The sequence below is a fragment of the Phoca vitulina genome, unplaced genomic scaffold, assembly GCF_004348235.1.
Source record: "Phoca vitulina isolate PV1807 unplaced genomic scaffold, GSC_HSeal_1.0 scaffold95, whole genome shotgun sequence".
NCBI classification, from domain to species: domain Eukaryota; kingdom Metazoa; phylum Chordata; class Mammalia; order Carnivora; family Phocidae; genus Phoca; species Phoca vitulina.
The window spans coordinates 1,208,390-1,234,753 of record NW_022589798.1 but is presented as its reverse complement, the minus strand read 5'-3'; positions in this window follow the sequence as shown (position 1 = coordinate 1,234,753).

Sequence of the window (26,364 nt, the reverse complement as noted above, 5' to 3'; positions counted from 1 at the left end):
ACCAATTCAGCTTTCACTGAATTAATGAAAGTTAGCATGGTATATGTTTAACCATCCTTTTGCTTTTAACCTATTTGTGTCTTTGTACATAAAGAGAGTTTGTTGTAGGAAGCACGTGATGCAGTCTTGCATTTTTAATCCAGTCTGACAATCTCTGCCTTTTAGTTGGAGTGTTTAGACCATTTATATTTAACGCAATTATCCACATGCTAGAATTTCCATTTACCATCTTCCTTTTTGGTTTCTATTTGTCCTATCTGTTCTTTATTCTTTTTCTCTCTTTTACTTTCTTCTTTTGATTAATTGAGACTATTTTATGATTTATTTTATCTCCATTACTGGAGAGCAGTCAAAAAGGTGGGAGTAAATCTGATGAGTATGATCTCATGAAAGCCAACATAAGGAATATTTCAATAAGAAGAATAATCAACTATGTTAAATGCTTCTGAGAGCTTGAATATACACAGGAAAAAAAATGATCACAGAATTTAGCAATGTGGAGATCAAACTGATGACCTTGATAGGAACAACCACAGTGACGTGGTGGGATTGTAAACCCAATCTAAATGAGATGCATAAAGAGTAAAAGATGAAGAAGTAGAGACAGGTATCTGGACAACTGAAAACGTCTTGTTGTAAAAGGGAGTAGAGAGAATGTTGTGTGATTAGAAAAGGATGTAGCATCAACAGGGATTGTTTTTTAAGAAGATAAATATAAGAACATGGTTGGGTGCTGATGAAAATGATCCTGCAAAGAAAGAGATTGATAGATTTACATTAGAGGAGAGAGAAGAAGAAAAACAGAGAGAACACAAGACCTACTGAAGATTTTCTAGCTGAGACATGAAAAGATGGAGCTTTATGATAGGCTACTCATCAGAGTTTGTCTATCACAGGGAGGCCAGGAAGCCAGAAGGCAGAGGGGGCAGGGCCTCATACCCATAAAGGATCTTAAATGGAAACTTCTGATATTATCTCCAGGTAAGCTTATATGGACAGTCGTAGTAATAATACATTGATAGACTTGAGAAAGGACAATGTTTATCCCCCTGATTTTAAATGTTTGCCCTAATATTGGTCCACACAACCTATAATACCTCTCTTTTTATCAATCAATCTTGTGAGTGAGACAATTATATGAAACTTGGAATTTTATATTAAAAACATTAATTCATCAAATGGAAATAGTTAAAATATTCTACCACTTGGAGAACCTGGATAGTGTGTGTGTGTGTGTGTGTGTGTGTGTGTGTGTGTGTGTGTGATAAATACCAGAATCCTTAAGGAATGGAAGTGATAAAGACTCAACTACTGAGAAGCTCTGCTTGCAAACACAGCATTATTACCTTTCGTAAACTGATAATAGCTTTCTTCTTTCTGTAGCATTTTACAGTAAGCTAAGAAGCATCAGACAATCAAACAGATGGTAAATTATTACAATTCTTTTATTAATGTCAACTTTTGTCTTGTCATATTAGCAATGGTCACATATTGTATCTCATTCTGCCTTTGCAGACACTCTGTGCCAATTAATATTCCCAGTCCATTTACATTTTTAAAAGTTTTTCAAAGAAAACAATTTAATACAATTTCAATGCTTTGAAATTCAACTAAGATTAATGGAGTTAAAGAACATACAAAATTCTTGACAAACACCAACTGATTACTAATGAAACTGTCATGAAAAATAAAAGATACTTATTTGAGTTTCAGTTAGCACTGGTAAGTGAACCTTGTATAGACAAAATAAGAATATATACTAAGCAATGCTGAGAGTAGGAACAAATGTCCCCCAAAACATATGAATCCATATTCTTCATTGTCTGCCTTCTTCACCAGATTTAACTAATACAGGAACAGAATAGTTGAGTACCTATGCAGTATTTTGTGAAGAGAAATACAAATGTATAAATATTTCCTGACTAAGAAAATCTTCCTTGCTATTCTTCCATTAAAGATTAATACCTTTGGTTAAGTACTACTCTGTTTTTCCTTCTTTCTTAAAATCCAAATCTTCTGGGTATTTGCCTGACCATGAGAAGCTACACTCAAAGCTAAAAATAAATAAATAAAAGAAAAATAAAAGAAAAACACATTATCCAGGGTCCTGGATTTGCAGCTGGATATGGTAATTGTGTGGGCTTTAGCTTGACTTTCTTTTAGGTAAAAAATATATATATATAAATTTTGTTAGAAGGAGGCATATTCTAAACTATAAATATGAAAAGAAGGATCTGTGTGTATGCTGGGGAACTAAGGAGTGGAATATTGTGGACATCTGTGGTTTTTTATCTGTCCCAGTACCCCCATTTCCTTTGAGGAACTGCTCCTTTTCCATAGAAATGATGTGCTTATAGATAGATGGACAACCCCATCATCCTGATACCATCACTTGGCATAGGAGTAAGCAAATGATATGGACCCTGATGATCAAAGTATCCCATTATTCTAACCAGAAAGACTGGTTCAAGTGTAAGTCTTTCCCTAGTATTTTTCTAGATAAGCTGGAATAAAATATCATTTCAGAGCTCAGGAGATTCCAGATAAAAATGCAGACTGTAGGGGAATAAAGTGCTAACCTAAGTAATTTTGGAACTAGGTAGAGTCTGTAAGATTAAAGGCCAGAGGAATGTAGATAGGTACAGCCCTGCATTCTATCTGATAAAGTTATTTCACATGAGGGTATGAGTTAATGACTTTGAAAACACTATATATGCATATTGGAATTGGACAATTAAGTAAATAGATGCAGGTGGAGAGAGCTGAGTTTCTTACTGTTGGGGCAGGAGGTTACAGATGAGAAAAAAGAGGAGGCTAGAATAATCTATGTAGTAATGCAGTAGAGTTGGAGACATCAGTATGAACTCATATTTAGCTAAAAATAGATACGGATGGTTATGTGTGTATAAATATTTATAGATATGTGTATAGACACAAGTTCGTATACACACATATTCTCCATACTCTGCCAGCTGAGAAGACTAGAAGCAATGGCCATCCAGATCATGGTTTATAATAACATTCTCCAATAAAAGGGACCATGGCTCCTTGGAGAAATGCTAATTTTAAGACCGGGGCAGGAAATACACAAGATGATCCTGGAACATCTTGTAGTGCCAGAAAGTAAGGAAGTACTCAAAACCAAAACAAAACAAAAACAAAAAACAACTCACATTGTTGGGGTTATGTCAAATGGACCCAGGAACAAACTGAAAGAGTTTTCAGTGGCCAAACCTGGAACAATTTGAGCAACAAAATTTAAAACACAGTATTGGGTTATAACTCAATGTATAAAGTAAATATCAATGAGCCCATTCTGTTACAAATAAATGATTGAGTAAATAATAAATGGGGGAGAACAGGCAAATCTCTTGTGAAGAGGAATTTGAAATAATTTATACAGAATGGGGTATACCCTCAAGATGAGGAAGCATAACTCCTCACTCTTTAAGTGTGGACGCTGCACAGCAACTTTCTTCCAAAGAGGACAGTATGGAAAGGGAGACAAAGAGTTAACTTTATGGTGTAGAAATCTGACAAACATTACCTCAGATGATCCGAGTTAACATCAACAGTAATAAGTCATGTTGATAGTAGTGTACCTTTGATATTATGCAATGAGAAGAGATTTTACTTCTGTGATCTTCCTCCCCAAAACCCATAGTGCCAGTGTAATCATGAGGAAAACTTCAGACAAATCCTAATTGAGGGACACTCTACAAAATACCTGAGCAGTACTCCAGAACTGTCAAGGTCATCAAAGACAAAGTCTGAGAAACTGTCACAACCAAGAGGAGCTAAAGAGATATACAGCAACTAAATGTAGATGTAGGATCCCAGATGGGATCCTAGAACATAAAAGGGACATTAGGGAAAACACTGGGGAAATCTGAATAAAGTATGCGTTTCAGTTAAAAATAATGCATCAATATTGGTTCATTAATTGTGACAAATGTACCATATTCATGTTAGATGTTAGTGATAGGGGAAACTGGGTTTGGGGTATACAGGAACTCTTGGTGCTATTTTTTCTTTTTTAAAAGATTTATTTATTTATTTATTTATTTATTTATTTATTTAAGAGCAAGCAGGGGGAGGAGCAGAGGAAGAGAATCTCAAGCAGACTCCTTACTGAGTGCAGAGCCCCACACAGGGCTCCATCTCAAGACCCTGAGATCATGACCTGAGCCGAAATCATGAGTCGGATGCTCAACTGATTGAGACACCCAGGTGCCCCTCTCTGTGCTATCTTTTTTTTTTAAATGTATTCTTTTTTTTTTTTTTAAGATTTATTTATTTATTTATTTGAGAGAGAGAGAATGAGAGACAGAGAGCATGAGAGGGAGGAGGGTCAGAGGGAGAAGCAGACTCCCTGCCGAGCAGGGAGCCTGATGTGGGACTCGATCCCGGGACTCCAGGATCATGACCTGAGCCGAAGGCAGTTGCTTAACCAACTGAGCCACCCAGGCGCCCTCTCTGTGCTATCTTTACAATATTTCTACATATCTCAAAATAAGATTTGTTCTAAAATTAAAAGTTTAATAAAATAAAATTCAAGAGTTACTTTAAAAAAAGAAAGACAGAAAAGAAACCTGCATTAGCAAAGCCAGCTCTCCCTCCAGCACTACTTGGAACCGGGAACCGGTTCTGAAGGTTCTGGGACCTCTGCAGTCCTTTTTGATCACCATAGTTTCTACAGACTTCCTGCTTTCTGCCCTGGGTCCCTGAACTCTGATTCTTGGATCGGCCTGGGTTACCCTTCTTGCACCATCTTTGGCACTTCACAAGACCGTGCTGAGAGGTCCTCTTCTCCTTTACATCATCATCTGCTGGTCCCAGCCAGGCATCCCAAGCAAGACACTAGATTAAGGTGAAACTTCACTCAAAGCCAGTAAACATTTAGGAAGACTGCATTATAACACAGATGTTCCCACTCCCCTCTGCTTCTGCTCTACTTCTTCTTCTGCTCTATTCTAGTAGGAGGAGCTATTTGAAGGAGGAGCTACTTTTCTGCATAACACAATAGAAGGACTGACCAAAGAAATAAGACCTAAAGCATTCCCAGACTCTGAAGACCTAGAACATTCTCAGACTCTGATGCCCCAACATACTTGTGCCCTTCTGCTAAGGCAATGCACAAGATCCTTTTTGCAAATAGCTTTCCAAGAGCTGCAAATCATGCATTTGGCCCATAAAACGTGTCCTGGCCCTAGCCTCATATCCTAGGGTTCTCCCTCTCCTTATTCTCTATCCCCACTGCCTTTGCCTCTCTCTACACCTCAATGCATCAACTTAGTACTACAAAGACCCTGGGGAAACAGGTAAAGGAGACATAATCTGAGGGCACAGTAGAGAGATAAACATGTGAAGGGAAAATGTGCACTGCTTCAAGAAGAATGGTCAAAATGAGCAAGAAAATAGCCAGAGTCTTAGATGGGGCCCACAGCTGTGGGTCCGCATCAGGTTGCTGCTGTGGTGGTGCCAGAAGTCCTTAGTCAAGAGAGGATGGAGGGAAATCAGGAAAAGTGTAAACTTTATCTGGAAAACAGCCAAGAGACACCTGGAAAGAGCCAAAGGAAGGGTGAATAAAGAAAAAAGGAAAAAAGAAATAGGACATACTTAATGACTGCCATAACAAATTGCCACAAACTTGGTGACTCAAACTAATAGAAATGTATTCTCTTGTGGTTGTGAAGGGCAGAAGTCTCCAATCAAGGTGTCGGCAAGACTGCGCTGCCTCCAGAGGCCTTAGGAGAGACTTCTTCCTTGCCTCTTCCAACTCCTGGTGGATGACATTGCTTGGCTCGTGGCCATCCGTCCAACCTCTGCCTCCATCTCCAATAGTCATCCCTTTTTCTCTGTGAATTCTTACTCTTACAGAGACATTTCTCATTGAATTTATAGCTCATCTGGGTAATCCAAAATGATCTCATCTCAAGCTGCCTGCCTGTACTTAGTTATATCCTTTCTCCAAATAAGGTAACATTCAAAGGATCTGGGACATGGACATATCTTTTGGGGGGCCACCACTCAAGCTACTACATAGAATGTAGGAGAAAGGGTTGAAATAACTACCTCTCATGAACATGAAAAAACAAATGTCCCAAGTGTGGTTGTTTCATGTTTGATGGTGAACAGATATTTTCATACATTGGACACAGCAAGGATGTGAAGCATTTGTGCTTCACTGGATTTCAACTTGAAAAAATACAGAAGCCTAGGCTTCAACACAGACTAACTGAATGAGAATCTCTAGGGGATTAGTCCTGGATGTCAGTGTTTTTCAAAGTTTCCCTGGTGATTCTAATGGGTGGCCAGGGCTGAGAGCCACTGGGCTAGGTGAGATATGAAGGGTTGTGAGCACTTACAGTTTTTATGAGGCTCCCAGCCCATCCTGAGAGTAAATAGAAGAGAGCCCACTGACCCAAGCAGAAATGCCTCCATGGCTGGTTCATCAGGCCCTTCCCAGCATTCAACTGCAAGAGATGTACTCTGGACCCTGCCCCTCCTGAGCAGAGGTGTCAATGACATAATGGAGTAGACTCTTGGCTTCACTTGTTGCCAGTATCTGTGCAGTCTCCCAGACACACATGCATTCACCCACACACATAATTCCCTGACCACAAGTGACTCACACTTCTTTCTGTATGAGACCCTTTTCCCCAAATGGGGATATTCCAACCAGCATATAGTGATCTCTGTTAAGAACAGCATAGTCTTCTTAGAGGTGCTATCCCAGATGAAAACCACATCTCTATCTAAACTATTTCTTCTCTAGTTGGTTTGTACAAGGAGCTAGATCAGGTGAGAAATACAAGAGCCAACTCATTAGAGTTATCAGATTTATATTGAAAGGAAAATTAGATCTGCATTTACCTGAAACAAACATACTCTCTCAGTCAGATAATAAAAAATACATCAAACAGTATTTAACATGGAGTACAAATATGCTTTGATTGTTTTTAGTAACACTCTTTTACACTGACATCAAAGGAAGCACTGAGTTAATCAGAAACGAAGCCAAATTGGCTTGCCTTTGAAAGGGAGCAAGCAACTCACTATCCTGTAATCACTTCTTGGATCCACTGAAATGATCACTTCAAAGTGACTCTTTGGGCTTCACACCAATTAGTCTCAAAGCTACAGGCAAAATCTGAGAGAACAATGCCCCATTGTTGAGAATGAGGAAAGGATGATTGGACACTTCTCGAGTTTGTCATTCTGACTTAGCAAAAAAGAAAAGTGAAGACAAAGTCAAAAATACTTCCAGGTTAATGCAGATTTTGAGTTGGTGGAAGGAGATGGGAGACCACAGAAGAATTCTATGGGGTAGTGACATGAGTGTCTAATATTCTCAGAGAAGAGCATTAAATAAAGAATATTATGCTTCTTTTTTTTTCAGAATCAGTGCCTCCCATAAAGTGATCAAAGAATAAATAGTCCATTTATACAGGAAAAAACACAAATAATAAATCATGACATGGTGGTCATTAATTCTTTCATATTTTTCTGAATCTTCTCTTGGGACCATGATAGAATTGTAGATCCCTTGCCCTTGAAGTAGTGTATGGTCATGTGACTTGCTTTGGCCAATGTAATAATGGGAGAAGTGACATGTGTAACTTCCAGGCCACAGTGTTTAATTACCTACACATGATTTGCTATTCTCTTCCACTTCCTCAGGGACCGACAGCATTTCTGATAGTGGATGCTCTCCCAGTCTGCCTCCTAGAATGAGGAGCAGTATCTTTGATCCATCCACAGTGGAAATGTAGCATGAATAAGAAATAAACCTTTATTACTAAGTCACTAAGATTTTTGTGATGTTATTACCACACCTTTATCTAGCCTAACTAGATTTGTATATATGACATGAAAGAAAAATGTTCAGCTTCATAAAATTCAAGTCAACAGTAAAACAGCATTTTGAATACATAAATTAGCAAAAAAGGAATTAAAAGATAAAAAGCCAATGCTAGCAATACTGAGGTTTTAAAAAAATTATTGATTATGTAATTTGATGCAACATCCCTGGAGCCTTATCTAGAACAATCTAACAAAAGTAAAAAATATTCACATCCTTTAACCCAGTAATTCCCTTCTGGGAATTTATTTTATGGAAATAATTCAAAGAAATTGCTGAAAATTAATTATAGGGGATTGTTTACAGCAACTCTAGTCATAATGGTTAAAATGCCCAACAATTAGGTAAGGTTAAGTAAACTATAACAAAATATTTAATATGTAAATTACTAACACCAATGGAACAGTATATATGGCATAAAGTTCAATGCAAAAGTAGCTCATCTCTGCACATTAATTATAACTAAACATACTTTTAGCTCCTATAGAATAGGCAGATCTTTCCACTAGAATATAAACCCCATGTGGATAGGAATTTTCTGGATCTTGTTTTCCACCACATTCCAAGTACCCAGAATAATGCTTGGCACATGGAAGGCATTCTGTCATATATTTGATGAATTGATTAATCAACTAATTAATTAACCTTCATAAAAACCTTCAAAATCAAGTATAATGTTATTGTCCCCAAATTATAGCTAGGAATTAATTGTGTTTTTGAGAGTTTTTTTGTTTGGTTGGTTTGGGGAGGGTTTTTTTCCCTTTGCATATTTTTCTATGATGTTTAGCATTTTTAAGAATTCTCTCTGAAGGGATGCCTAATTCTTTAGTTCTCCCTCTCCAGTCAACCCCTCCTGAGAACCTCTTCTGTGATCCCCAAGGGTCAGGAGGAGGTTCAGAGGTATACTGGGGCTTAGAAACCAAGCAGGGAGCAGGAGGGAGTTATCTTCAGGTTCTCTTTCTCCCATCTGAGTTCAGGTCCTGGCTCCAGCAGGTTTTTCAACCCTTCTGAGCCCAAATATAAAAACATGATGTCTTGGGTGAGGACATGAATATGAAAGAACTTGTAAACCATACAGGTATACAAGTTTTGGGGACTCAGTTTCCTTATTTATCTGCTTCCTAGGATAATTATAAAAACCCAAAGAGAGAATGTACATGGAAGTGTTGTGTATACTATAAAGCTCTCTGACAGATTCCATTTTTGGTGAGAGAATCAGGGTAAAATTGTGGGAAGAGCATGTAGTAACACTTACTGGAGTGACTGTGGTTCCTATGAGCCTGAATGATCTGTCTCTTGCCCCATGCTCAGCATGTGCAGGCAAGTTGTCCATACCCCACTGGTTAGTCCAAACGCAGCTTTCCTTCATGCCAGCCCTTGGACATCAGGCAACACCTACACATTCAGGGCACATCTAGGACACACCAACGAGGGCTGATGAAAACTCACAGATTGGTCAAGCCTTTTTCCAGCAGAGCTCCTCAGGGACACCTGAGGGAGGAGATGAGTGCCAGATGCTCCTTGTATTAGTTATTGCTGTATAACAAATTATCCCAAAACTTAGTAGCTGAAAACAACAAATGTTTATCATTTTACAACTTCCGTTGGTCAGGAATCCAGATGTGGCTTACCTGAGTGCCTCTGGCTCAAGATCCCTCATGAGGTTTCAGTCAAGCTGTCAGCCAGGGCTGTGGCTTCATCCAAAGGCTTGACTGGAGTAGGGGGGCAGAATCCATTTTGAAGCTCACTTATCTGGTTGTTGAAAGACCTCACTCTTGCCACATGGCACAGAGCTACCTTACAACATGGCAGCTAGATTCCCCAAGGACGAGTGAACACAAGCACCCAAGATGGATGACGCAATCTCTTTATAACTTAATCTCCGCAGTGGTATCCCATCACTTCTGCCCTATTCTATTTGTTAGAAGTCAGTCAATAGGTCCAGCACACACTGAAGGAGAAGGGATTACCAGGAGGCAGGGATCCTGAGGGACATCTTGAAGGCTGCCTACCACCCTCCTTCTTTCTCACATTCACTCCTTAAGGTGGTGCTCATGCCCCCTCCAGAAGCCATGATACCTACCAGGCTCAGTGCACTGCAGATCTAGTCCTATCCCCAGAAAGCTCTACAATGGCTTAGAAAGTTGGAAAGGTCATATCAGATCTACATACATGAAGACTCACCTAGAAAACCCCAACCCGGGCCCCCCTCTAACCTTGTCTTAGTCCATTCAGGCTGCTGTAACAAACATAACACAGACTGGATGACTTAGAAACAACAATTCATTTTTCCAAGTTCTGGAGGCTGGGAAGTCCAAGATCAAGGTACCAGGAGATTTGGTGTCTGGTGAAAGCCTGCTTCCTGGTTCACAGACAACCATCTTCGTGCCATATACTCAAGTGTTTAAAGAGGCAAGGGGACTCTTCGAGGTCTGTTTCATAAGGGCACTAACCCCATTCATGGGGGCTCCATTCTCATGACCTAATCACCTCCCAGAGCCCCACCTCCTAACACGCCACACTGGGCATTAGGTTTCAACATACAAATTTGGGGGCGACATAAACATTCAGTCCATAGCAAACAGACACTGACTTAAAACGATGAATGTATTAAGGAAAAATAAAGAACAGTTGTTAAGGATTCACTGTGGAGCCAGACTATCTGGACTGGAATTTGGATTGTGCCACCTAATTATATGAAACCTTGTCCAAGTTTCTCACCCTCTCTGAGACTCAGTTTCTTCATCTGTAAAATGGGACCTATCTCATAAGACCATACTGAGGATTAAAGGAAACAGTAGGTAAAGTACTGAAAACAGTGTCCAGCACACAGCAAACTCCCAATATATGTGGATAGTCTACTCATGCTATTTTGTTGTTGTTGTTGAAAATAAATAGAGAAGATCTATCCCGGAAAGGGGATAGGAGCTGATCATCTTGCCCAAACTTCCCTCTTAGCAGTCATGGCCTTCTAAATATGGTCTTCAAGCGTTTTTTCAAAAAGAAAAAGATTTTTCCAAGGAAGGCCAAGTTGTATGCTCTGCATGTTAATGCTTGGCCATCGACGCTCTGCTTAGGCCATCATGAACCATGAAAGTGGCAGGAGCACAATCGTGTGTTTTCTGTGTGTCTCTCCTAATCTGCAAAACAGATGCGGCCTGGCCAGTCTCCGCCCCAGGCCGTCTTCAGGAGGAATGAAGCCCTACAACTCTGGCACCAGGTTCTGCATTCCCAGTGAACAGGATCCCCATAAATCAGGCCACTGATTCCAACCTCAAACCCTGAAGCAGAGGGCTTCTTGGCAGAAAGCTCTTATTTTGTTAGCTTATGACTTTTTGTCTAATTACTTAGTCCTGTAGAATCCAATTGGTTGCAACTAGAAAAATGATGATTTTAGCTGTGATGTCTCGTTCACACTGAGCATATGTCTCCTGTCTGCGTCCCTTGGTGGCTTTGAAAGCAAGAATAGCAGATTATGGCAAATTCCTCCCAGCAGACTCCAGTCCTAGAGAGAACGCCAAGCAAAGTAGAATGTCCAAACGAAGAGCATTTAGGAGCTGGGACAGACAAGGGGGCATGAACAGCCTCCGGGCCCTCGCCTGCCATGGTGCCCACTGAGAGCACCAAGCACGGGAAATAGCTCCATGTGGACTCACCTCCTTGGGGGTGAGGAGCCTGACCCCCAGCTCTCCAGCTGCTTCATGTCAGGGGAGCTACACTACATCTGGAGCTTTTGAGAAGCATGTTCACTGCCCCCTGCTTCTCGTTCTCTCTGGGGAATCTGTTCTCCCTTTTGTCCTTGTGTTCCCTGTTCCCCGGCCCTGGGTGTCTGTAAGACAGCTGGATGGCCTGAAAAAAATACCAGTTTGTTGCCCATTCCAGGAGCCGGCTAAGTGAGCTTGGCTGGGCTACTTCACCTCTCTGAACTCCTGTTGTCTTCTCAGTCAGAAGAGGGAGGCTAAGCAGCAGCTGAGCCCTGCAGTCCCCTTCAGCTCTGTTTGCCTTTTCCCGAGGAGGATGGTGGTGGGTCCCAAGCAAAAGCTCACTGCTGCCCACCGATAACCAGAGAGCAAGGCATTCCTTCAGGAAGACAGGCACGCCTCATGGCCTGCTCTAGCCCATCCTCCCTGCCCCCACCCCGCGCCCAGCATGCCAGTGAGGCAGGACGGCCCCTTGAGCCCCTTTCCCAGCATCTGGAGGGATGAGCCTGGTTAGAAGACCCCAGCATGGTGGGGGGAGGCAGTTTGTCAACAAAAAATAAGTAAATACATTAAGATCCAAGCATACTTGGCAGTGAAGCTTAAATCTGTGTGGTGTGTGTGTGGTATGTGGTGTGTGTGTGGTGTTGTGTGTGTGTAGTATGTGTGGTGTGGTGTGTGTGTGTGATGTATGTGGTGTGTGTAGTGTATGTGTGATGTGTCTGTGTGGTGTGGTGTGTATGTGTTTGTGTGGTGTTGTAAGTGGGGAGTGTGTGTGTGTGTGTGTGTAGCCAGATCTGCCTTTCCAACAATTGTTGACACTGAGGATAAAATGTTTTTACTTGGGATCAGAAAAGAAAATTACTATAAAGGGCATTTTTGGGGACATTGGTGGAACTTGAATATGGACTATATATTACATTTAGTATTGTATCAGTGTTCAATTTTCTGAACTTCATAAATATACTGTGATTATAAAAATTAGAGTTCTTATTCTTAGCATTCAGAGATGAAGGATCATGGTATCTGCAACTTATTCTCAAATGGTTCAGTAACTAATGGTAATAATATAATAAGTCTACATAAGGAGCAAGCTAAACGTGCATGTGGCAATGCCAACCACTGGTAAATGTAGGTCAAGGGCACACAGACGTCCACTGTGCTCTTCTTACAACTTTTCTGCACACTTGAAAAGTTTCAAAACAAAAGGTTCAAAACTAAAAGTAAGACATTTAAAAAACAAAGTGGGGATTGTGAAAACATCTTAGTTTGGGATTAAAGGCAGCAGGTATGAAGACAGGTTCTAATGAAGTTCACGGTCCTCTTGGGTTTCAGCATATCACAGTGAAGCCCACAGAGCTGAGCAGGCCTTGCACAGCTGTGTTTTGCTGGAGAGAGCCCAGGGAGGGAGACCACTGTCAGTGGGTAAGAAAGGCAGGCCCTGGGCCCCATGGTGATCAAAGGCCACCCAAACACAGTGTGCCACCAAGAGGGGCAGCCCTTAAGCCCTGGAAGTGAGGAGACTTACTTCCCAGGGCATCTGATCTGACTCCTTTGAGTTTCAAATGGGGCTGCCACTCATGAAGATCTTTTTCCTCTCTCCCTGCCAAGCATCAGCACTTTCTTTCTTTCTTGAACCTCCGATTTGCCTTTCTGTGATTGGTAGGGATGAGGCTGGCAGTGGGCCAGGTTGCTCCCGGGGGAGGCAGGAGGGCTGGGCCAGCCCTTGACCACCTGTGCCACGTGACCCCAGGTCAACAGCTCTGCTCAGTAGACTTCAGTTCAACAGACGTCATCGAGATTGAAGACTAGAAGGGGTGACACAACCACGGGTCTTTGGGAGGTCATTGCCTTTTTCAAATCTTTGTGACTATCCCCGTAAAGAAACACCATTATGATCACAAAAGCGTGGCCATCTGTCGTCCCACTGCTGCTGGTCATCTCGGATGGGGTGGCGGCTGGGGCTGCCCACAAAAGGAGGACTTGGAGGACAAAAGCACTCCTCTTTCCAAACATGTTGCTCCTCCTGCTACCAAGGCAGCAGCACCGAGTCAGCCTGTGAGGCTCTAGAATCTTCTGCCCCTCTGCCATTGCTTCATTTTCTTCTTCACTTCCCCTGATTTTCAGGCCTCCTGTGAGTCTACTTTGGCTTAAAATAGCCAAGGGCCAAGCTGGACTCCTCTTCCCACTCTTGCTTGGAAGTACCGACAGAACCCTTCCAGCTCCAAAGGTCCCAGGTGTCTGGAGTGGTTTCCCCAAGGGACCACAGAGGGAGCTGGCTTTCTCTGCTGGGATGAACGGCAGGCAAGCCTGTGTACCCAACCCTGGTCCCCACACAAGTGCTTGGAAGAGAGATCGTTTAAGAAGGCATACATGAGGGAAATCAGCAGGCATACCTCCGAAGTCATGATGTCAAGAAAAGATCCCTCCCAACATGTTCTCTCCCATTCCCTGGCTATCTATGAAGTCTCCAGAGTAAATCAACCCTTTGGGTTAATTAATGGATCCATCCCAGATTTCCAACTCCTACCCCTTCCATTTTGAATTTGGACTGACCCCATTCCTAACCCCCTTTTCTGCTTGCCCCTCTCCCTTCCTTGTCCGGTGTATACAGCACCATCCCACTGACATGTTAGCATGGCATCCAATGACGGAAAGAGAATCCCAGCAGACCCCTATTACTTCTCTGTCCTGGTCCTCCCTCCCTTGCACCACATACCTCTCTTCCCTGCCTCCATCTAGTTTGTCTCTACTGGGGCCTCAAGGACCCCATCCACCCACCCACCCTACCGGTGAGCCCCAGGGATTCTTCTCCTCACCCATCCCTGCCCGTAGGAGGACAGGTGTGTCTCTGACCACATGGGCACCTCCTGCCCACTGCTTGACCCCTTGCTGGTGTGCTCTCCACAGCAGTTACTCTCACTTTACACCCTCCACCTTCCACCCACCCCAGAGCATGGTCTTGAGGACAGTCCTTAAAAGGAGAAAATGTTCCTAAAATCACCTTGAATTGTGTGAAGGTGTTAATAAAGGCAGTGCTATTATTATTTTTAATAGGCTTTATTTTTTAGACTTCTTACATCCGTTACAATCGATGAGTCTACACTGACATGTGATTAGCACCCAGAGTCCATAGTTTACATTAGAGTTCACTTTTGGTGGTGTGCATTCTGTGGGCTTGGACAAATGTATAATGACATGTATCTACCATTATAGCACCATATAGAGTAGTTTCACTGTCCTAAAAATCCCCTGTGCTTTGCCTCCATAGCCTTCCCTCCCTTCTTCCAAACCCCCAGCAATCATCCATCTTCTTCCAGTCTCACAGGTTTTGCCTTTTCCAGAATGCCAACAGTTGAAACCATACAGTATCTAGCCTTTTCAGATGGGTGTTTTTATCTAATACTATGCATTTAAGATTCCTCTAAGTCTTTTAATGCTTTGATAGCTCTTTTATTTGTAGTGTTTAATAGTTCATTGTATGGATATACCACAGTTTACTTATCCATTCACCTACTGAACATTGTGGTTGCTTCCAAGGGTTAGCAATTATGAATAAAGTGGTTATAAACATCCGTGTGCAGGTTTTTGTATAGACATAAGTTTTTAACTCATTTGAGTAAATACCAAGGAGCATAACTGGTGGATCATAAGCAGCAGTGCTATTATTAATTGCACTTTTCAAGCAAAGGCTCCTCCTCCTCAGCTCCCAGATCCTCTGTGGTCTGCCCCATGAGGGCTTCAAAAAGTCCATCCTGGTGCCACGGCTCCCTAGTTCTTAGCATCTGATCCACTTGACTTTTTATAACTTTTTTTTAAAACTTATTTTAAAATAATTGTAGATTGGAGTGCCTTGGTGCTCAGTCAGTTAAGCATCTGTCTGCCTTCAGCTCAGGTCATGATTTCAGGGTCCTGGGATCAAGTCCCACATCGGGCTCCTTGCTCATCGGGGAGTCTGCTTCTCCCTCTCCCTCTCCCTCCTCCCACCGATCATGCTCTGTCTCTGTCTCTCTCTCAATCTTAAAAATAAAATAAAATAAAATAAATTAATTGTAGATTTATATGCAGTTGTAAGAAATAATTCAAGAAGACCCCTTCACCTAGTTTCTCTCAATGATAACATCATCTTGCATAACTATAGTATATTATCACAAGCAGGAAATTGACAGATACGGATATACCAGTTGATTTAACCATTCACCCATTGAAGGACTTTTGGGTTGCTTCTAGCTTGAAGCTATTACAAAGAGAGCTGCTATGAACGTTTTTGTAGAGGGTGGTTTTTTTGTTTTTTTTTTTTTGGTGAACATAAGTTTTCATTTCTCCGGGATAATGTCCAACAGTATGATTGCTGGGTCATATGGTGAGTGCATGTTTAGTTCTGTAAGAAACTGCCAGACTTTCGCAGAGTGGCTATGCCATTTATATTCCCATCAGCAATGTGTGAGTGATCCAGTTTCTCTCCATCTTTGCCAGCAGTTGGTATTATCACTTGTTTTTATTTTAACCATTCTGATAGGTGATAGTGATATCTCATTTTAATTTTAATTTGCATTTCCCTCATGGCTAATGATGTTGAACATTTTTTTCCAGCACTTATTTGCCTTCTGCATATCTTCTTGAGTAAAATGTCGGTTCGTGTCCTTGCCCATTTGCTAATTGGATTGTTTAGGGCTTTTTTACTATTGAATTTTGAGAGTTCTTTCTATAACCTAGATATAAGTCCTCTGTCGGATATGCAGTTCACAAGTATTTCCTTCCAGGCTGTAACTTGTCTTTCCAGTCTCCTCAAAGGGCAAAAGTTTTAATTTTGAGGATTTTATTAATTTTTCCTTTTACAGATTAGGCTCCTGATGTCAAGTCTAAAAACTCTTTGTCTAGTCCTAGGTCCCTATGATTTTCTCCTTTGTCTTTCCTAGAAGTTCTATTTTTTACATTTTAAATTTAAGCCCATGTCCATGTTGAGTGAATTTTTGTGTAAATATGTATGAGTAACGATGTGATCATGAGTAACAATATTGAGTACTAATGTGTAAGGTTTAGGTGGAGGTTCGGGGTTTGTGTTTGGGTTTTGGTATTTTTGCCTGTGGACACCAAGCCCTCCAGCTCCATGTTTTGAAGAATCCATCCTTCCTCCTTGGAACTGCTTTTGCTCCTTTGTCAAAACCCAGTTTGATGTATTTGTGCGGACATTCGCTTGACTTTTGCCTTGCCTTTTTTTTTTCTTTTTAGAAATTCCCCTGCCCAGCAGAATGCAAATGGCTGCAGACATCCGAAGTCTCAGAGACTCTGGATAAGTAGGTGGTCCTTGCTCTAAGCAGCCTGGACTCAAAACTCTCACTCAGTGGCAATGCTTCAGGGGCCAATGGTATCTGAACTTAAGGACAGCAAGAAGTGAAGATGGTTTGGGGAAAGGGAAGCGTCAATCAGCAACTTACTTAGATTTTATAAAAATGGATACCAGGAGGATAGGTCTCTTTCCAAGAAGGGGGCAAAATGTGAGTGAACTCCAACTTTCCCTTCCCTAAAACACAGAGCTGTTCTGAAGGCCTCGAAGGGCTATATTAGGGGCAGTGTCACCACGGTGTGACCACGTGGGTATGAGACAAAGCCATTCCCAGCCAGCAGTAACAGGAAAGGTGCATCTTTAAAGAGGGTCTTAGGGCTCAGTGAGGCAAGTGTTTTAACTTTAAGGAGGTAAAATTTACCCATTTTTCCTTTTATGGATCATGCTTTTGGTGTCAGGTTTAGAAACTTCATATAGTCCTCTGTCCCTCTGATTTACTTTACTTGTTTACTTTCTGATGTGCTTTCCTTATTCTTTCTGATTCTCCTGCGAAGAGTCAGGATCCAATCTGTCCTCGAGAAAGAAGCTCACTGGGGGCGGAGGAGCCCAGTGAAGTTCATTCTGAGCCAAGAACCCACAAATCTTCTCTTCTGCTGCCCTGCGCTCTCTCTCACCTTACTACCAAGTCTCTCCCCCCTTCAGGACCCATTTCACCCTACATCCCCACAGGGTGGGGAAGGTGGAGGGAAGGCAAACGTTAGAACCAGAAGCCTGGAGAGGCCAGGCCCCTTTAGAACAGAGCAGATGCCCCTTGCGCGGCAGGCACAAAGCTGGGAATCACAACTCAAGATCTTTTTTTAATGTCAGAATGTAAAAAAATTAGAACAAATTTCTCAAAAAGTAGGATATTGGCTCTCCCCAATTCCCTACTCAGGCTGGTTTTCTGCACCACCTTAAAGAAAGGCAGAGCTGCCATCCGTTGTCTCAGAATCTCCTAGAAACAAAGGCTATTCAAGACATTGCACTTGGAGCAGCTTCTCAGGTCCCAAGAGCATATCTTTCTGCCTCTTCCTGGACCCAGAGCAGAAGCAGTGCCCGGCAACCGGGGTTCTTGGGGCAAAAGCTTCAAGAACGTAACAGACCAAAGGGAACTCTTGTCAAAGCCATCAGCCCTTTTGAGCCCCATCCTTCCCCCAATGTGTTCCAGAAGAACATCCCAGGGTGAACTCTTGTCTCAAAGCAATCTCCTCTTGCCTCTCGCAAGGCAAACGAAGAGGTCAGTCATAATTAGACTGCTACTAACACACCACAGTTAATAAGTGGCAGAAATAACCATGTCAATGTCAAGCTGTGAATCTGAAACTTGACAGAACCTTTCAAATCCAACCCAAGCTTGGCACCAAAAAGCATTCTCTGAATTTGCACAGAATCTGCTTTTTGCAGCTCTTTTGAGAAGGCGCTATTTACCCAGGAGGCATGTTATTCTCCACCGGAGATTATCGTCATTCCAAGTCAATGAACTGCATTCCAAAGAAAACAGGAGGAACTTAGAATACAAGATTTTAAGTTTCGGGGGTGAGATAGAGTAGACATGAAGGGGTCGTGTAAAGTCATGGTTACTAATACGTTGACCTTGGCCTAGAGCTCTGAACAGCAGACAGCACCAAGCCATTTGATTAAAAAAAAAAAAAAAATCCACGTTGTTGTGAGGCTTTTCCCATGGACAGCTTGGTGGGGGCTGTCCAGGCCAATTGCAGAATTGTCATTACCCTGGAAGGTATCACTCATTGCTCCCTCGTGGGGCTGTTTACTCGGAACCGGTGGGTCCCCAGAGTGCCTCCTCAAGCCATTGATGGTTAAGGATCCCCCAAGACTTCCCCTTCTTGCTTTTAATTTTTTTCATTGAGGTAAGTTCATATAACATAAAATTAACCATTTTAAAGTACACCATTCAGTGATTCACAACCTTTTGCAACCATCACCTCTATCTAGTTGCAAAACATGTTCATCAGTATAAAAGAAAACCCCTTCCATTAAGCAACTACTCCCCATTCTCCCCCAACAACACCTGCCCCCAGCCCCTGGCAACCACTAATCTGCTTTCTGCCCTATTCCAGACATTTCATATAAATGGGATCATAAAATATGCAACCTTTTGTGTCCAGTTTCTTTCCCTCAAAGTAACATTTTCAAATTCATGCATGATAGAAGATGTATCAATACTCCACTCTTGGTTATGGGGGAGTCATATTCATTGTATGGATCGTCCACATTCTGTTTATCCATTCACCAGCTGATGGACATTTGGGTCATTTCCACCTTTTGGCTATTGTGAATAGTGCTATTATAAATATTCACATGCAAGTTTTTGTTTGAAAACATTTGCAATTCTTTTGGGTATATACTTAGGAGTGGAATAGCTGGGTCATAGGGTTTAACTTTTTGAAAAACCACTAAACTGTTTTCTCCCTTCTTGCTTTTGAATGAAGTTATGCCCTCACTTAAAACTGTCCTTCTTATTATTTCTGAGGTTTGGAAGAAGGGAGAGGCTTGCTGGCAGCTCACTTGGCCATCCTGATGCCAGAAGTCCACCGTTAAACTAATCTTCTGTGGAATTCAAAATGGCGCTCTTCAAGGCCTGGGCTTCTGCACACTCACACCTTCCTTGCTCCCAGTGAGAACTGGGGGTGAACAATCATGGGGAAAAGAGGAGGAGGGACCAAACTGAAGATGAAGACAGATCAGTGTGATGTGTCTACAAACCAAGGAACACCAAAGATTGCGAGCAACCATCAGAAGCTAGGAGAGAGGTTGGGGACAGATTCTCCTTCACAGCCTTCAGCAGGAACCAACCAGCTGACACCTTAACCTCAAACGTCCAGCCTCCAGAATTGTGACACAACAAAGTTCTATTGTTCAAGCCACTCAATTTGCAGTACTTTGTTACAGCAGCTCGAGCAAGAGAATGTTCTAATATTTAATATAAAGGTGCTCCTAGGTCCCTAACTGAGTCCCTCACGTGCAGGATCTGAGGTCTCTTGAGGGAGGTGCTAGCTCCTGGGCAGTGTGAGGCTAGGAACACTCTGTCTGCCCCCAGTGAAGTGGATTTATAGATTAGATAATCTCATTGTGATGCAATCAATTCTCACAAAATAAACGGGTAGTTTTAGGATTACTACCAAAAAACCTGACTGGAAACAATGCTGAGGCTCCTTGCACAGGGAACAAAAAGGCCAAGTAGAGCTGACTTGTCCCCTACAGGTGGGCCCCCCTCACCCACAGCATGATAAAAACCCTGGGGAGCTGATCAGATCTGACAGGAAGCCAGCCAAAAATGACTCCGACTTAACAAGAAGCCTACTTCAACTGCGTATTTATCCCTTTTTTATTAACAACAGACCTTAAATCTAGATTCATATTATGCTTTGAGGGAGTAACTAGTGATCATACAAAGCAACTGCAATTAACACTTAAAACGTTGTTTATGTCATCTTGTTCCTTCGTTTAACCTCAACGCCATGTATGTTTTACAATTTACAGAATGTTCAGTTTATAAGTAAACATACGGGGAATATGTACCCCCCTCCAACCCTCCAACCTACATAATCAGAAAAGTTTGGAAACTGTTGATTTAGGGGAGGGGCTGCAGACAGACACGGGGAAACACCCACACCCAAACCAGGAGGTGCTGGAACCCTGATGTCTGCCCTCAGCCAGAAACAGGTGCTGTGGAGACATCAGAGGGTATTGAACCAGGAAATGCCCCAGGGATCAAGGGGTCTAGTTCCCCAGGTCAGGGAAAGGACTCTGCTTCCTTGGCAGGAGGACCGACACTGGTTCCCAGGAAGGGACACACCACGTGCGCAGGCGCACCACACAGCCATACTTACCCACACACTTCCGGAAACAGGAAGGAGACGGTTCTCAACTTCGCAAAGTCACGAAGCTTTCCACCAGGACAAGAACGTGGCAGGATGGCTCCCCCTTACCTGTTGCAGAGAAGGCGGGAAATCCTCAGATAGCGGAAAGAGGCAAGTGAAAGTGAGCTTTTAATGTATTTCAAGGTCAGTGAGGAGACAAACATTCTCGAGCAAGTACAGGCCTCATAAACTCCGCAAATCCCAGCAGATTAACATTGAAGAGCAATGCTTGAAGAGCAAGCATTCAGCACCCACGGTTGTGTGTGTCAGGAGGTGGCTGGTGGGGCACCAATCTACTATCTTCCAGAATCCAGAGCCTTCCCTTCTTTCCCCCACCTTCCTAATCTGAAGTCCGCCACGTTCCTCTAACCCAAAAGCAGAAGTGGGTGGGAAAGAGCCAGCAAAACAAGAAGCTCTTTAAATTAAAGAGATTAGGGCAAGGTTCTCAGGCAAAGAAAAATAGAGATTTCAGGGAGAGATAAAGTCATGGGACTTGGGGGTAATAGGAGAATGTGGGAGAAATAGGGGATTGGTCACAAATGATGTCCCTGTGGGATGCTCAGGAGGTGTGAGCCCACTCCCCACACAACACTCATTCATGTGCACAGGGATGAATCAGCTGCACGAGAAGCATGACACCCAAGTTCTTGGCCAGCACACATTTAGGTATGTGATACTGTCAGCCTGAAGCCGAGAGCAGATGGAACCTTCTTCACGGTGTTGTGTATAGGTTTACCTGGCAGAGGGAGGGAGAATCCATCCTCTCCAACAGCGGTTTAAGGAAATTTCAGCACTAAGAATGGTTAGCCAAAGGGTATCACACTTGCCAACCACCCAACCAACCAACTAGTAAGGTGGGCTGCCCTGACCATTTTATCCCTGGCCGAGTTAAAATACAGAGTCAGACTTCAGAGCAGTTCTCAGTGGCCCAAGAGAACCTATAATTTGAGGACCTTTCTGTGGAGAGTAGAATATCCACAGTGGCTTGTGTCCCTGGGGATGACACTTACTTCTCCAGCATGCTCTGGGTCTTCCCTGTGCGGCTGCCTGATCCCTGCTGTGGGATGAGAACAGGCAGGTGGATTTTCACCACTCAGACAGCCCCCCATCAGCCCGAGTACGCTTGGGGTCAACTCAGCCTTACCACAGGAGGGGAACCTCAGCTGCTCTTGGAACAGATCCCCCTGGACCACAAGGGGCTGGAGGCCAGTGGGCAGGAGGGGCGACGCTCCTAGGAGGCCAAGGTGGATAAAAATGTACCCAGGTGGGAGGCCGCCCTCAGGCCTCAACTGTCCCTAAAGTACCAAGCGCTGAGATTTGCTCTGGCAAATCTGGAGGTATCCCCAATCAGATGACCTTTGCCAACCTCTCCTGCTGCCCAGCCATGCTTGAGTTTGGGAGGGTGACAATGGTGTCTGCTGCTCCCATGGCGACTGCTAAAGGCTTCCCTCAGGCAGCTTCTCCTTCGCCCTTAGGAGGGTATCCTTTCTGGAAGGGTCTCAGGAGCCTCAGATGCACCTGGCGCTTTCGTGGCCAGCCCCGGACATAGCAGCTCCCAGAGACAGGACAACAGGGTTCGTGTACCTGGCTTCTCCTTTAGGCCCAGTCTCGTCTGAGTTGATTTTGAAAGAAATATTTATACTAAACGGCTGAAGCGGAGGGAAGATTTCACCACCTCTTATCTCTTGTAGTTTAGAAAAACAACCGACATTTCATTGACAAGTGACCCTGTGGCGCCTGTGTTTGTGGCTCGTTTCTCTGGGGAGCCTCCTCTTCCCAGAGCCCTGTCTCAGTTTACATAGCTCTGCTCACTTCCTCTCAGACTCCCGGGGGAAAACAAGATTCTCATGGACATGCCGCGTCTCTGGTAAGGTTCCCTGAGTCTTGCGAGGGCTCGAAACTTGAGACTGGCATTGCTCCATGTTCCATCTATGTGATGGTGACTCCCAAACCTAGACCTCCAGCCAAACATCTTGAGTCTCTCAGCTTTGAGGAGCCCTGGAGACTCTCCCACCACCCCCAGTCCCAGCACCGCCCCCCCAAGTCATACAGTGCCTTGGCCCAGAGTGATGTGCTCAGCTTGGTCCCACCTGTCCCTCCCCTTACATAGGCTCTTCTGTCCACCGCCCCCCAGGCTGCCCATGCACTCCCCCGAAGACCACCAGGCAAAGGTTCTCTCGCCCCACACCCCACCAGTGTGCCTCTCTTTCGGGCTGTGGCAAAGTTGGTAGGCTCCAGCACTCACCCTTCTCCAAGGAACCAAGCATAAACCTAGCGTGGAAATCTCTGTGTGCATGCGCCTTCCCCCTCATACCCACTGCCATCTTCCCCCCGCTCAGTCTGCCACCCTATACCCTCAGCCATTTCTTCATGTGTTCCCTCCAACTCTTGGCTTAACTTGGTGATTCTCAACCTTAGACACATCAGAATCCCCTGGGGGGGTTTCTTTCTTTTCTTTCTTTCTTTCTTTCTTTCTTTCTTTCTTTCTTTCTTTCTTTCTTTTTTTCTTTCTTTCTTTCTTTCTTTCTCTTTCTTTCTTTCAAGGGGGAGATTTTTTTTTTTAATTTAAATTCAATTTAGTTACCATATACTGTATTATTAGGTTCAGGGGTACAATTCAGTGATTCATCAGTTGCATATAACACCCAGTGCTCATTACATCACGTGGCCTCCTTAATGCCCATCCCCCAGTTACCCCATCCCCTCACCCACCTCCTCTCCAGTAACCCTCAGTTTGTTTCCTAGAGTTTAGCATCTCTTATGATGCCTCCCTCTCTGTTTTCATCTTATTCTCTTTTACCTTCCCTTCCCCTGTGTTCATCTCTTTTGTTTCTTAAATTCCACATTTCAGTGAGATCATATGGTATTTGTTTTTCTCTGACTGACCTATTTCACTTAGCGTAATACCCTCTAGTTCCATCCATGTCATTGCAAATGGCAAGATTTCATTATTTTTGATGGCTGAGTAATATTCCATTGTGTGTGTGTGTGTGTGTGTGTGTGTGTGTGTGTGTGTATAAAACATCTTCTTTATCCATTCATCTGTCGATGGATATTTGGGCTCTTTCCATATTTTGGCTATTGTAGACATAGCTGCTATAAACATTGGGGTTCATGTGTCCATTCAAATTACTGTTTGTACCCTTTGGATAAATACCTAGTAGTGCAATTGCTGGGTCATCAGGTAGATCTATTTTTAACTTTTTGAGGAACCTCCATTCTGTTTTCCAGAGTGGCTGCACCAGCTTGCATTCCTACCAACAGTGTATAAGGGTTCCCTTTTCTCCCCATCCACACCAACATCTGTTGTTTCCTGAGTTGTTCATTTTAGCCATCCTGACAGGTATGAGGTGGTATCTCATTGTGGTTTTGATTTGTTGGGAGATTTTATTTTTAAGTTATCTGTACATCCAACGTGGGGTTCGAACTTAGAGCACCAATATCGAGTTGCATCCCTACCAACTGAGCCAGCCAGGCACTCCTCCCTTGGGGAGATTTCTCAGAAGATGCTGCTACCCAAAAAGGCCTGATTACCCAAATTTGTGAGGCCCAGTGTAAAATGAATTTGCAGGGCTCCCTGTTAAAAAATTATTAAGAAGTTCAAGATTGCATTAAACTAAGCATGGGGTCCTTCCAAATGTGGGGCCCAGTGGGACTTGTGCCTATGAAGCCAGCCCTGGGCCCAGGCACTTTTCCTAACCATTCAGATTTAATTAGCCTGGGTGGGGCCCTGGAATCTGCATTATAAAAGCTTCCTAGGAGGTGCTAAGGTGACTAAGCTGGCTGCTGCTGGCTGACCCAGAGAGAGATACTGCATCTGCTTCCCAAGTGGAAACTGTTTACTCTTATGCTCTTGACTTTGGGGCTAGGAATTGGGCTCACATCTTCCTTGTTCTGCACTGTCACTTCCAGAACATTTCTTTCATGGTTTTGCAAATTACATGCTTAATTGAGGCTAAGGTCATTCAGATCTTTTCCTTGCCCTAGTCTAGGTCATTTCTGCACTTTGTTTGGTACATTTCTTTATCCAACCAATATTTAGCAAATGGTTCACAACTTTCTCCACCCCCATTCATGTTGCTGCTTCAGAATCCTTACAGCTGGCCCAGCCACGATCTTGGCCTCTTGGATCCTTGCCCTCCCATCTCCAGTGACCTCCCCTTTCCTCCTCCTCAGCCCCCACTCCCATGCCCATATGGACTTGACTGACAGTCCAGGCTCCTCCACCTCTGAATCTCAAACCCAAGTGCTCCCATTCATATCCTAACTTTTCCCTCAATTCCATAACCCCACTATATCTGTCACTCAATTCCATTGGGCCTTTGGACCAATGACCCCTCCAGATATTCCTTGTCCATTGTTTTCACTCTCTTCAGCTTCCATTCTATCTTGCTTAGATTCAATGGTCTAGTCATTTAATTACTCCCTTCCAAATACTGTACAGTCTCTCCCTCCTCTGTCCTCACATCCCACCATTTAGCAAAATTCCAACCCTGGATGAACATCAGCATCCATCTTCCCCACACCTGCCCCCGGCCAGCAGAGTGCTGCCGGAGGCAAATCCCACAGCTGCATGGACTACCTTGCATTCTGTCACACTGAGAAAAGAAAACCAGTTGCCCAACATGCATTCCCAAGTTTGCACTCAGCTCTCTTCGCAGATGCTCTCTGCCTTCCTTGCCTCCCATCTTCTCGGGAGCTGTTTGTAGGAATTATCTTCCTGTTTCTTCCATCTCTTCTCTGTTCTGGATCCTTCCCATCCGTAGGTAAGTGCCCTGGATTCTGCAGTTTTTAAAAAGGAAACAAGGGAGAAAAAGAAAGGGAAAAGTGAGGTGAGGTGAAGTAAGGAGAGGAGAGAAGAAAACAGAAGAGAAAAGAAAAGAAGTCTCCTCATCTCCCTCCAGCTCCTAACTTCTTGCTCTTTCCTTCATGGCCACACTTTCTGAGCATGATGTCTCTCTCTCTCTCACCTCCCATTTACTCCTCACTCCCTTCCCCTGGCTCTCATTCCACCATTTCAGTGAAACAGTCCTTGATAAGACCACCAATTACTTCCGTTTTAAACAGAATGGCCATGTTGAGCCTCTTCTTCCTTGACCTTTCAGCATCACTGGAACCGGAACTCTCTCCTTCCTGAAATACACTCTCCCACTGGCCACTCACCACCATTTTCCTTTCCTTGTTCTCTGGCTGCCCCTCTTCAGTTCCCTTAGGGATTCTTCCTCCTCTATATAACTATATGTTGGACTTCTTTAAGGTTTGATTCTAGGACCTCTTATTTCTCCCTCTACTCTCTATGCCTGGATAATCTCATCCATTTTCATATTTGCAAATATCATGTAAATGCTGACTCATTTTATCTGCAGAGACATGAAATGTAAGTGTCCATTTCTCTCACATTAAATAAGCATCTTGGGCTGATTTGGTAATGCTATGGTTTGGGGGCACCCAGGCTCCTTCTGTCTGGTTCTTCTGCCACTCCCAATGCATTGCATTCATCTGCATAGTCCCAGATAACTCCATGCCTATATTCCAGCCTTCAGGAAGAGGTAAAGTAGCAGGGAGCAGACAGGCCCCTTCTTTAAGGACACTACC